This window comes from Balaenoptera physalus, assembly GCF_965194825.1.
Source record: "Balaenoptera physalus genome assembly, chromosome: 9".
Taxonomy (NCBI): Eukaryota; Metazoa; Chordata; class Mammalia; order Artiodactyla; family Balaenopteridae; genus Balaenoptera; species Balaenoptera physalus.
In genome coordinates, this window is record NC_138888.1 from 21,060,969 (window position 1) to 21,074,281 (window position 13,313).

Sequence of the window (13,313 nt, forward strand, 5' to 3'; positions counted from 1 at the left end):
CCTTCTCTTTCAGCACTTTAAAGTCTATATTTAATGTACATTTTTTCTAAGTTCCTTTTAAAGTTTTCCTCTATATCACTAACTTTCGATAGGTTGATTATTATGTGCTTTTTGTTTTTGTGTATTCTTTGGAGCAGGGCTAGCTAGGCAAGTTCTTAGACGTAACACCAAAAGTATGATCATTAAGGAGGACATTAATAAATTTCCAGAATTTAAAACTTCTGGGGCTTCCCTGGTGGCACAGTGGTTGAGAATCCGCCTGCCAATGCAGGGTACACGGGTTCGATCCCTGGTCCGGGAAGATCCCACATGCTGCGGAGCAACTAAGCCCATGCGCAACAACTACTGAGCCTGTGCTCTAGAGCCCACGAGCCACAACTACTGAGCTTGCGTGCTGTGACTACTGAAGCCCGTGCGCCTCGAGCCTGTGCTCCGCTACAAGAGAAGCCACCACAGTAAGAAGCCGCACACCGCAACGAAGAGTAGCCCCACTCGCCGCAACTAGAGAAAGCCCGCGTGCAGCAATGAAGACCCAACACAGCCAAAAATAAAATAAATAAATTTTTAAAAAAAGAAAAACTTTTGTGCTATGAAAGACCTTGCAAAGAGGATGAAAAGACAAACTGCAAACTTGGAGAGGACTTGCAAGCCATATACAGTATCTAACAAAGGCCTTATACCTATAATATCTAAAAAACTCTCAAAACTCAATAGTAAATGATCCAGTTATAGAGTAAACAAAAGGCATGAAAAAAATATTTCACCAAAAAGAAATAAGGATGGCCAATAAGCACGTGAAAAGATGTTCAACATCATTAACCATTAAGGAAATACAAATTAAAACTACAATTAGATAACACTACACACCTATTAGAACTACTAAAATTAAAAATAGTGTTACCACAAAAGACCACATATTGATTCCATTTATGTGAACTGTCTAGAATAGGCAAGTCTATAGAGACACAAATTAGACAGGTGGTTGCCAGGGGCTGGGGGGGGGGAGTGGGAAATAACTGCTAATGGGTGCAGGGTTTCTTTCACGTATGATTAAAATGTTCTGGCATTAGATAGTGGTGATGGTGCATATGTGAAAACCCACTGAACTGTATGCTTTAAAAGGGTGATTTTTATGGTATGTGAATTGTATCACAATTTTTAAAAAACGGAAAAAATAGTGATAATACTAAATGCTAGCAAGGATACAGAGAAACTGACTTTCTCATACATTGCTGGTGGGAATGTAAAATGGTATAGGTGCTCTGGAAAATCATTTGGCAATTTTTTACAAAATAAAATATGCACTTACCATATAATCGAGCAGTCACACTCTTTTATCCCAGAGAAATGAAAACTTATAGTCATACAAAAATCTATATGTGGATGTTCATAGCAGCTTTATTCATAATATAACAAAATACTACAAACCACCCAAATGTTCTTCAACGGATGAATGGTTGAACAAACTTACATCCATACAATGTAATACTACTCAGTAATAAAAAGAAATGAACTGTTGATACAGGCAGCCACCTGTATAGACCTCAAGGGCATTATGCTCAGTGAAAAATGATACTGCTAAAAAGTTACATACAGTGTGATTCCATTTATAAGGCATTCTCAAAATGGTAAGATGATAGAGATGGAGACATTAGTGGTTGCTAAGGGACCGGCATGAGAATGGTGGGGTGGGGGAAGGTGAGAGGTGGGTGCAAATACCAAGAGTTTGTTCATGGAATCACTCTGTATCTTGATTGTGGTGGTGGTAACATGAATCTATATACGGAATAAAATTGCATAGAACTACAGACAGACACATACCAACAGTGCCTGAAATTTTTTTAAATGGTGAAAAATCAAATAAGTATAGTTAACAGTAAGTTACCAACATCAATTTCCTGGTGTTGATGCTGTGCAGTTATGTAAGATGTCACCAAATGGGGGAGGGTACATGGGACTCTGTGCTATCTGTGCAACTTCCTGTGAGTCTATAATTATTTCAAAACAAAAAGTTAAAAGAAAAACACAATTACAAGGTCATATCCCCAGGAATAAATACTAAATTTGAGTGTACAAAGTCCAGATAAACACACACATATATGAAATTCTTTTATGAGGAATTTTTTTAATGTGCTATTTCAGATCAGAGAGGGAAATATATACCTCAGCAAGTGGTATTAGAATAACTGACTAGTCTATGGTAAAATAATATGAAATAAAACTGTGTTGTTTTTTATTTCCTTCACCAAAATAAACTGTAGAATATAAATTCCAAAGTAGGTACTCAATAAATGTTTGTTGAGTCGCTGGATCAGTGGGTGTAGAGTTTATTTGTTGTTGTTGAGGAATTGTAGCTAATACAGAAAGCAGAAGACAATAGGTGTTGACCACTCCGACATTCTCTTTTCTGGGCGCTTCCATCTCTAGGTACAGCCATCTTGCCAGAGGCCTCCTGAAAAGCTCCAGGGCAGAAACAACACATCCCCTTGTGTATGTAGGATAACCAGGAGAGAGAGGTTGCTTCGCGGGGAGTCTTGGAGTGTTCTCAGAGACAGGCTATTCTACTCATAGAGATGTACTGAGGATTCACTGAGATCATGCATATAAAGGGCTTAATACACTGCCTGGCACATAGTAAACACTCCATGATTGCTAGCTCCTGGAGAGCCTTGTCCGCAAGGCTAAGGAGTTTCAACAAGAAAGAGTTTGAAAGAGCACTATTAGCATGAACAAATAAATAAGCGGGCAAACTTTTATGGAAAAACAAAACTCTACTTGAGAATGTTGAAGACAATGTCATGGGACTAGGTCTTGAAGGTGAAGTCTTTCTAAACCAAAGGCATAGGAAAAGCAAAAATGTGGGAGCTGTGAGAGGGCTGTGGGTATATTCAGGGAATGACATCACATAACCTTTCATTCCCGCTAACCCACTGTTGTCCAGGTCCATCTCAAACCAGATTTCCTGCTGTAGCCTTCCAAGGTGTGTCTCTGCCTGGAGTTTTTCATCTCTCCAGTTCTTTCAAGATATGGTGAGCAATCTTCTACAATAGATTATATTCATAATTTCATTCCTCTGCTTAAAACTTTTTGTGGCTCTTCACAGTTCATGGATGGGGTGCTGTATTTAGGATTATGGCCAGCTATGAATGACAGAAAGCCCCAATAACAATGGCTAAAACAAGACAGAAGTTTATTTCTTTCATATGAAGTTCCAGAGATAAGTATTCCAGTTCTCATATGTAGAGCCAGGATGTCAGGGACTTGGGTTCCTTCCAGCTTGTTGCTCTACCATGTTTGAGCTTACCTTGTGGCCCAAGAGCATGACTGCTCCAGTTCTAGTCATTATGTTCCTATGTCTTATTCTGTTCAGGCTGCTATAACAAAAGTACCATAGACTGGGTGGCTTATAAACAACAGAAATCTATTTCTCATGGTTCTGGGGGCTGGGAAGTCCAAGATTAAGGTGCTGGCAGATTTCGTGTATGGTGAAAGCCCAGTTTCTAATTCATAGATGTTTGTCCTTTCTCTGTGTCTTTACATAGCAGGAGGGTCAAGAGATCTCTCTTGTGTCTCTTTTATAAGCTCATTGATCCCATACACTGGGGCTCCACCCTCATGACCTAATCACCTCGCAAAGGCCCCGCCTCCAAATACTATCACATTGGGAGTTAAGATTTGACAAACGAATTTGGGGGTGGGAGGGCAGGGACAAACATTCAGTCCATAGCACTATATTCTAACCATCAGGAAGGAGAAAAGATGAATATGAAACCTCTTCCTTTAATATCATTCCACAGAAGTCATACAGGCTGTCCACTTACATCCATTTGCCAGACCTTAGACACATGGCCTGTCTAACTGCAAGGGAGGCAGGGATTAATCTCTATTCCAAATGGACATGTGTCTGACTAAAATGGGGGGATTTATAAGTACAGGAAGAAGAGGGAAACGGACCTTGGGGAAAACAAGATGTCCTTGTCTCAGGCGCCTAACATTTCAAGGGTCTCCAAAATTTGACCTCATCTCCTGCCTAGATTATAATCACACCACCTCGCTAGTCTATCTGCTTCCACTTTCAGATTCTTTTAGGTCACTCTCATTAGTCATAAATTTAAAGCACAGGTTTACCATATGATCCAGCAATTCCCACTCCCGGGCGTATATCTGGAGAAAACTATAATTCGAAAAGATACATGCACCCCAGTGTTCACTGCAGCACTATTTACAATAACCAGGACATGGAAACAACCTAAATGTTCATTGACAGAGGAATGGATAAAAAAGATGTAGTACATATATACAGTAGAATATTACTCAACCATAAAAAAGAACAAAATAATGCCATTTGCAGTGACATGGATGGACATAGAGATTGTCATACTGAGTGAAGTAAGTCAGACAGAGGAGGACAAATATCATATGGTATTGCTTATATGTGGAATCTAAAAAAGGGGTACAAATGAACTTATTTACAAAACACAAATAGTCACAGTGGAGAAAACAAACTTATGGTTACCAAGGGGGGAAAGGGTGGGGGGAGGGATAAATTGGGAGACTGGGATTGACATATACACACTACTATATATAAAATAGATAACTAATAAGAACCTACTGTATAGCACAGGGAACACTACTCAATACTTTGTAATGACCTATATGGGAAAAGAATCTAAAAAAGAGTGGATATATGTATATGTATAACTGATTTACTTTGCTGTACAGCAGAAACTAACACAACATTGTAAATCAACTATACTCCAATAAAAATTAAAAATTAAAAAATAAAGCAAAGATTTAATTAAATTATTCTCTTGTCCCATAATCTTCAATGGGTCCCTATTACTTACATATTAGGTCCAAACGCTTTTACTGAACACAATATTAAAATCCTTCATAATACCATTTCAACTTGTTCTCCCTCTTCTTCCCTACCCTACTTTATCCCTTTCAACTGGCCATTCTCTGAGTATACCATGACCTTTCCATTCTCCATGGTTTTTCCCATGACAGACCTTCCACCAGAAGGATCTCCTAAAAGCCCAGCACCAACTTTTGAAATGCTGCACAGACATCCAAACGTCTCCCAAATGGTATTTCTTTATAAAGTCATTTTTCACCACTTCTACTAAAAATAACCTACCAGTTCTCTGAATAGTTGCTGTTTTTATGCTGCATTCCTTTATAATAAATTGTAAAATGTTCATATTCATAGCAACAATTATATTGTAAATTGCATAGTACCCACTACATGTTACTCACCTTTGTGGTACTGGGAGCACCTAATCTCTGAATTTTTACCTAAGAGCTGCATAATACATATTTGTTAAATGAGATTGGTATATAAGCACTAAATTTATAGAAAGAAGGAGAAAAGCCTCAAGCCAGCTCACTTTGGATGAGGCACTCATTCAAATTGGATTAAAGGCTTTATCAACAATCTAGTATTACTTATTACATAATTCTCTCTAAGTATGTGCTCATTTGGAATTGTTTTGAGTGATTTGTGTTAATAATACAAAGCTGAATATGGATTTGCATCAGGAAGAACAACTAGTAAGAGCTATTTTCAGCTCTAACAGGGAAGTGACAGTTTTTCAATTTTTAGCATAAGTGTTATAACTTATCTCAGTCAAACACTTGCTAGGTCATTTAGTAGGTCACTTATGTTACTTAACTTTCTATTTTAATCTCTCAGGCCTATTCAGAAATAGGAAGAAAAGAAAATTATAGTTTTGACTGCTACTAATTTTTTTGTGACAGAGTTGAAATGAAAATAGTTTCAACGTTGAATTGTCTGTGTGTTAAAATAGGACTACAAATTCTATTTCATATTAATCATTTGTCCATGTTGGCCGTGTTGGCTCTTTAATAGGTTAAGACAGGAAAAATTTGGCTATATTTGTTGAAATAAACAAACTCCAAATTTAAGATGAATAAATTGTTTGAAAATAAACCCCACATTGGCTTTATAAGAACACCTCTTCCTAAGAAATGGGATTTCATATTAACACTTTTGTAATTTCATGTTATTTGTCCCTCTGTCTATCCCACATCTGACTTCTTTTTGTGGCCATAGTTCTTGTTTCTGATCTGATTAAAACTATTTCATGCACTTGTATTAACCTTGGTTTTAAGGGAGGACTGGGACACCCGTCAGAGCTCAGGATTACGCATCACTCCAGCAGACTCCTAAGCCAGAAAAGAAGGCTTAGGGAAGTATATGGATGGAATGAAAATAAACCATAAGGTTAATATTTTTAGTTCTAATTCTATCCAATGTTGAGTCATTTTTCGATACAAGGAAAGTCAGTTATCTTACTAGGGCAGGGGAAAACAAAAGAAAAGAAAAATCATTCAGCCAGTGACTCATGGAATCATCTAGGTACAAAACAAAGCATAACAAAAACAACAAACCAGTATCTTTTTGCAAAGGTTAGTTTTGAACACTAGATACTCTAGGTTTTTGGTTCCTCTACTCACTTTGAATAAATAGTTGCCATTCTGGAATTTAATTTAAAAAAACAGATTTTGACAGAGAGTTTATCATTAAATGAAAGAATTTGGGAGGGTGTGTCTGGGAGCTAGAGTGTTCCTTAAACTGACAGTAATTAAAATGTGTATTTAGGGTGCCCCCTTGGTGACATAAGGGCTCAAGGTTACGACACTGAATTGGGGAGGATGAATGGAATAATGGGTGGAGTAATGGGAGTAAAGCTTTGCACACCCAGCTGAATGTTCTCGACAGGCTAGAGCTGTAACCAAGCTTCCCCAGGCTTCATCAACCTGAAGCTGAGGAGGGGGCCTGGAGAATTTCTGAGAGTTCCCAGAGGGTTCACACATATACTCACAAATGTCCACACCTGTCACCTGCTGCCATAGTCCTGCAGAGTCACAGTGCTATCTATTGACAAGTCTTCCCAGCACAGTTGTCTACCATCACACTGGAGGCAGTGAAGCCCTTAAGATGACAAAGCTGTTGATGTTCTGCTGTGAAGTGGGAAGTAGCTGCCCTGATCCCCACCCCCATTCACATGCAAGACTTTGTTAGATGAGTTCCTAAGCTGTGCTCCTTGTTTCCAGTATATTAGAGATTTTAGTCAAATACCCGTTTGTTTTTCCTTATTGCCCCCAGTCTTCGCAGGTCTCCGACTTGGTCAGGCTTATCATGCCTGATTCATGCCCCAGTGCTTCTTAGCTCCAAGACAGAGAGGAAAGGACTTCCGATAGGTCACCTCCCCAACTTCCACACATTTAAACCAGTCAGAACATTCACAGCCTAGCAGAGTGCTGACACATGGATGAAGAGCCCTAAATGTTTGTCAGGGAGCAAATGACCAAATGAATCTTAATAACAATCACAATTTGAATCTTCTCCCACAATGCTCTTCAATCTACATGCAAACAGGCTACTGGCAGACTTAGTCAACCCTTTTCCCCAGACATCCTGGTTTGTCCAAATTCCACTTAGATTCAAGCTGCCTATCATTTAATTTCATTTTATTTCCCAAATAAATCCGTGAACTGAGTATTGATATCCCTATTTTATAGATAAAGGAAACTAATGCACAGAAGTTTCAGGATCTGCCCCACCCAGATGACTTTTATCACATCCTTGTATCCGTCCCCCAGCTGCTCTAGGCATTGGCTGCTATCAACTTTTGAAGAAGTGCTTTCTTCTCCAGGGAATTGCCCCCGATTGAGTAGGAGCCGCCTTGCCCTTGGTGCAGACCACAGCTAGTGACTAACACTGGGATACTAAATACTGAGCTCCTTGTCTCAAGAAGGGACCAACTCTGAGATGCAATTAATGCTCCAGAGTTCCCACTGAATCAGTGTCATTAAGAAGTTCAGTGGTGGCTCTCTTCTGTAGGCTGGAATTGATGAAAGATTCTGTTACAGGACTAGGATCCCTAATAGCCATGGAGATGATAGGATTCCCAGAAGAGCAGAAGCCATATGGTAGCACTTTACCACCAAAATCAACATGGGTATAATGTTCTTAATGGGCAGCAAGTTTCGAATGGAGTGGATAGGGGGCTGATCTCTAGGAATCTATGGAGATATTTAGTAGAAGAAGGTCTTCTAAGGAGTGAGATAGATGTGCATCCACCAAGGATATTGCTTAATATATATCATCAAAAGAGACCAAGAATAGATGAGCAGAAGCCTATGATCAGCTGCCTCAATGGAAAGTCATGATCCCTTGCCCAGTTTTCAAACCTGAGCCAATTTTCAAACCCACCACAGAACATCTCCATTGTCTGAAAAAGAGGCTAGATCCACATGAAGAAAGACCCTGCAACACCATGGCAAGTATATATAGTACTCATTCTCCCAGTTCTTCACCAAAGGGTCTTATGGCTGTGCACTAGGATAGCCATGCACTAGAGACAGGGGAATACATGGCTCTTTTAAGGACTATTAGATACAGAGTCTGAGTTGATGTTAATATCCAGAGACCCAAAGCACCTTCTGACACCCTTGTTAGAGTAGGAGTATGTGAGGGTCAAGGTATTAATAGAGACCTAGCCAGGTATACGTGTCCACTCATCCACAGATCTACACAGAAATCATTTCCCCAGTGTTTGAAAGTGTAACTGGAACAGACATTAGGATTTTACAGAACCATCACATTAGTTCCTTGACTTGTAGAATAAGAGTTATTGTACTAGGAAAGGCAAGTAGAAGTCCCTGAAACTACACCCTCACCTCTCAGCCAAGACTGTAAATCAAAAACAATATTACATCTCAGGAGTGGAATGGCAGAGTTTAGTGTCACCCTCAAGAATTCAAAGGATGCAGGGGTGATGGGTCTCATTATATCCTCCATTTAATTCATCATTCTGGCCGAACTAAACCAGGTGAATTGCCTTTTTTCTCTGCATATGACCTTGATTTTTAATAATAAAGAAAATAAAGGCTCTCATGTATAAATAAACTTCAAATCCTCCTACTTTACCCCCTCAATGAAATTTCTGCATTCCTTCTCTAGTCTTCAACAAAGGAGCACCTCTTTTCTCCTCAAATAACACCCTCCCATTTAGATTTTATCTGATCTTCAACTTATTCCATCAAATTATTCTCTTCTCTTTTAACTTCATCTTTTCCCTCGACTTGTTCTCAACCCTCAGTATATAAAGATGCTTCAGTTAGTCCCAAGTTAAAAATGAATTTACCATTCTACCAGTAATGGACATTTGGGTTGTTTCCATTTGGGAATCCGCTATGAACTTTCTGTTTATGTGTTGTTCTGTATACATGTACAGAATAATCTCTAAGTCAGTGGTTCTCAAATTTAGTTTTCATCAGAATCATCTAGAGGACATGTTAAAATAGATATCTGGGCCCCATCTCCCAAGTTTTTGATTCAGTAGATCTGACGTAGGACCCAAGAATTTGCATTGCTAACATGTTCCTAGGTGATGCTGATACTGCTTGATCCAGGGACCCTACTTTGAAAACCACTTCTGTACGTCCAGTAGTGGAACTGCTTGGACATAGGGTATGGATATCCTCAGTTTAGATAGTACCAAACTGTTTTCCAAAGTGGCTGTACAATTTACAGTACATTCCCACCAAAAATTAGAATTCCTCACCAATATGTGGTATTATAAAACTTTTGATAGTTTGCTAATAATGGTGGGCATATAGTGGTATCTCATTGTTCTAATTAACATATCTCTGTTTACTAATCATGTTAAAAACACTTTTTAATGTTTATTATCCATTTGTATTTCCTCTATTGTGTATTGCATAATCAAGTCATTTATTTTTCTATTGGATTTTCTACCTTTTTAAAAAATCAAATTGTAAAAGTTCTTTATATATTTGGAAACAAATTTTTTATTGTTGTTATTCATTGATTACATAGGCTGCAAATATCTTCTCCCAGTCTATGGCTTGTATTTTTTTTTTTTTTTAAATAATCAGTTATCATAACTTTATTTATTTATTTATTTATGGCTGTGTTGGGTCTTCGTTCCTGTGCGAGGGCTTTCTCTAGTTGCCGCAAGTGGGGGCCGCTCTTCATCGTGGTGCGTGGGCCTCTCACTATCGCAGCCTCTCTTGTTGCGGAGCACAGGCTCCAGACGCGCAGGCTCAGCAATTGTGGCTCATGGGCCTAGTCGCTCCGCAGCATGTTGGATCTTCCCAGACCAGGGCCCGAACCCGTGTCCCCTGCATTGGCAGGCAGATTCTCAACCACTGCGCCACCAGGGAAGCCCGTATTTTTATTTTTTAATGGTATTTTTTGATAAGCAGAAGTGCTTTCTTTTAATGTAATTAATGTACTAATCTTTGCTTTAAAAAAATAAAATACATGATTGCTAAGTTTAATTTAACTGCTCTACCCAATCCTGCCTTATGAAAATAACAAAATGTTCCTATCAAAATTACACTGCAGGCTTCCCTGGTGGCGCAGTGATTAAGAATTCACCTGCCAATGCAGGGGACACGGGTTTGACCCCTAGTCCGGGAAGATCCCACATCCCGCAGAGCAACTAATCCCGTGCGCCACAGCTACTGAGCCCATGCGCCACAACTACTGAAGCCTGCGCACCTAGAACCCGTGCTCCGCAACAAGAGAATCCACCGCAAAGAGAAGCCCGCACACCACAACAAGAGAGTAGCCCCCGCTCACCGCAACTAGAGAAAGCCCAGGCGCAGCAATGAACACCCAATGCAGCCAAAAATAAATAAAATAAATAAATAAATAAAATAACATTGCAATGTTAGTACAGGTTTGATGTTTTGTTTTTGATACAACTCTACTAAAGTTTGGCACCAAATGCACTTTTAGAAAGTTTTAAGGCTTAATAGAGACTAATAATTTCTCAATGCAGCCTAGAAGTTGAGAAAAGAATACTAAGAATTCTTGAATCTTCCAAATACAGGCAGTCCCCAATGCATAGAATTTCTTGCAAATACAAATGACCACCCCCATCACGCTCACATGTATTGAAATGCCTCTTCTGCTTCTCCCAGTGACCAACTACCCAGGCATTGTAAACCCATGCTGACGGCCTCATGGAGCAAAAGAAGGGGGGAAAGATGAGAAGAAATTAAGGCAGAGAGTTCTGTCACTGCTGCCCAGAGGCTTTTGCTATAGTTCACGTTTTACTCTTTCCCCCAGGCCTGTATTCCCACCTCCTGTTTCCCCCATCTCCACTCCAGAAATCCCTGCCTTTGGGTAGAGCTAAGAGATTTTCCTCTCATTTGGCCGACAGCAGTGAGTGGCTTGAGAGGGGTGGACCACAAGGGCCAGTGCTGCAACGTTAGGTTTCTTCTTGGCAGTCCAATTTGGAATTCACGAACAATTTTCTTCTGTATTAAAAACAAAAACAAAACCACAGTTATAAATGGTAGCTCATTTCTACAACTAGAACATTACACTCTAAGTCAAACAAGTTAGTATGTTTGGGCTTAAAAAGCTAATCACCATTTATGACATTTTTTTAATGGGAGAAAAAATGCTCTGAATTCCAAACAACTTTCTTATAATGACTTTTGAACCACAAACCACTTAAAGGATGGAGACAGGAAGTACTCAATAGAGTCAAATGGAATGAGTTTCTTGGCTCCAAAGTCAGGGGGGCAATTGAAAGAGGGAAAACTATCTGGTAGACAAAGCCGCGTGCAAATCCCTGCAATGTGCCAAGTATAAGAAGTGGAGTTTGGCAGGTAGCTCTTGCAGGCACTTAAGCAGCCAGACTGATGGGAATATGACTAAACACAGTTACTGCTTTCCTAAATTTTTGTAATGATGAAGATATTTCTAGCACCTGGCATCAGCTTTGTAGGCACTCATACCAATAGCTCCACCACCCTCTCTCCTTTGTTAACAGTTGGTCCAACAGGAGGGAAGTGTGGGAATTGAGACTGTAGCCCTTTAGGCACTGACTGGGAGAAACTTTTCACCTGACAGATTAAAGCAACATGACTCTTGCCATTACCTTTGGGCAAATATCATGGATTTGGCAGGCTGAAACTTTGCTGCCAAACTGCTTAACTTCCTGGCCTAAGGTCTCCAAGTCTCTTCTGGAAATTGTTTCTAAATATGGTCCAGAGGTTCTGCAAACCTTTATAAAGTGGTCTAAGTGAAATTTTCTTCCTCTTTGGTGTACCTGAATAACTGCCATTTTTCTGGAGAAGTATTAGAAACAGACCAGAGTCAGTAGTCATTTATGTGAAGCATAAATTGCTTTTTAGATATTATTAAAGAATTCAAATCTCAGAGCCCAAGGTTCTTGAGCATCTTCTTCCCACCATTAACAGGAAGAAAGACCTATGAAGGTTTTAAATAACCCCATTGCCTGAATATATCTGGTTAGATTTAAAATCTTGCAGAAGCCAGTGGGCCCAGAGAGAGGAAGAACGGTAGCTTTGGAAGGGAAATGTCCATGTCATTGGGAAAGAATAAAGGCCAAAACTTAAGGCTGGTGAGAGAATCAAAGGAACAATTCGCAAGCAAAACCGCCTGTAAAGAGACCAAAATCAGTCCCTTGTGAACGAAAGGCAGGCATTCCTATGTAAGAGCTGGTGAAGGTTTTCCATGGCAGAAATAGGGCACCTCAGAAGATCAGGGTACAAAGTCTTTCCATAAAGCATAAGACCAAGAGCAATTTTTTGGTTTTTGTTGACAGCTACCGAGGAAAAGCAATCAAGATGTTCCAAGAAAAGACCGCAGAACAATAGCCGGGGATAAAATAAAAAGAATGCATTGGGGTTTAGCAGCGGTAGTCTCAGGAGTGGAGACAGAATCCCTGAAGTGTAGATGGCATTCGGACCTAAATGCCGTATCCAGAGACTCCTCACAACCTTTAGTGTTACTGCTTATGCCTTTCTTCTCTATTCCACAGCAATGGACAGATTGTTTCTTGTTCTTTTTCAATGGCTTTAAACTCTGCTACTATTTTAGTCATTTCTAGATACCCAATTAGCTGACAGATCGCTGATGCAACAAGGATGTGGAAGATCCCACTTCATCAAGCCTCACTGTGGCCTTGCACCCTACACCCCCCTCCCCAGCCCTTCTTACAGTTCCCCTCGTAGGGAATTACAAATGAGCATCCCTAGGGAGTCACGCTGGGCAGTCTGGAAGGCAAAGCCCTCTGTGCAGCTCTCAGGAGACTTCAAATACACAAGCCCTCTTCCCACCCCACTCCTTTGGGCTAAGAGACACATTAATATTTGATACCCTATCCCTCGAGTTTCTTGCTTGGCTACGGGGAAGCAATTTGCTTCTCTTAATGGAAGGAGTTGCTAGATTTGCCCCCCAGTGGGGTGAGGGCTTTGTTGTGAGGGCTCCTGGCTGT

At 39.9% G+C, this 13,313-nt stretch overlaps 1 protein-coding gene and 1 long non-coding RNA gene across 2 annotated transcripts in view; both read left to right on the plus strand.

Moving 5' to 3' along the window:
* LOC309666934 overlaps window positions 1–13,237 on the plus strand; it is a 31,766-nt gene extending 18,529 nt beyond the window's left edge. Inside the window, exons 3-4 of the long non-coding RNA XR_014267371.1 lie at window positions 2,942–3,029; window positions 10,403–13,237. This is a non-coding gene — a long non-coding RNA (uncharacterized lncRNA). The remainder of the gene's footprint in view (window positions 1–2,941; window positions 3,030–10,402) is intronic.
* The window catches only part of LOC309666706 (uncharacterized protein), a gene marked incomplete at its 5' end in the record, with an annotated part of 116,902 nt that overhangs the window by 20,484 nt on the left and 83,105 nt on the right, over window positions 1–13,313 (plus strand). The window lies entirely within an intron of this gene.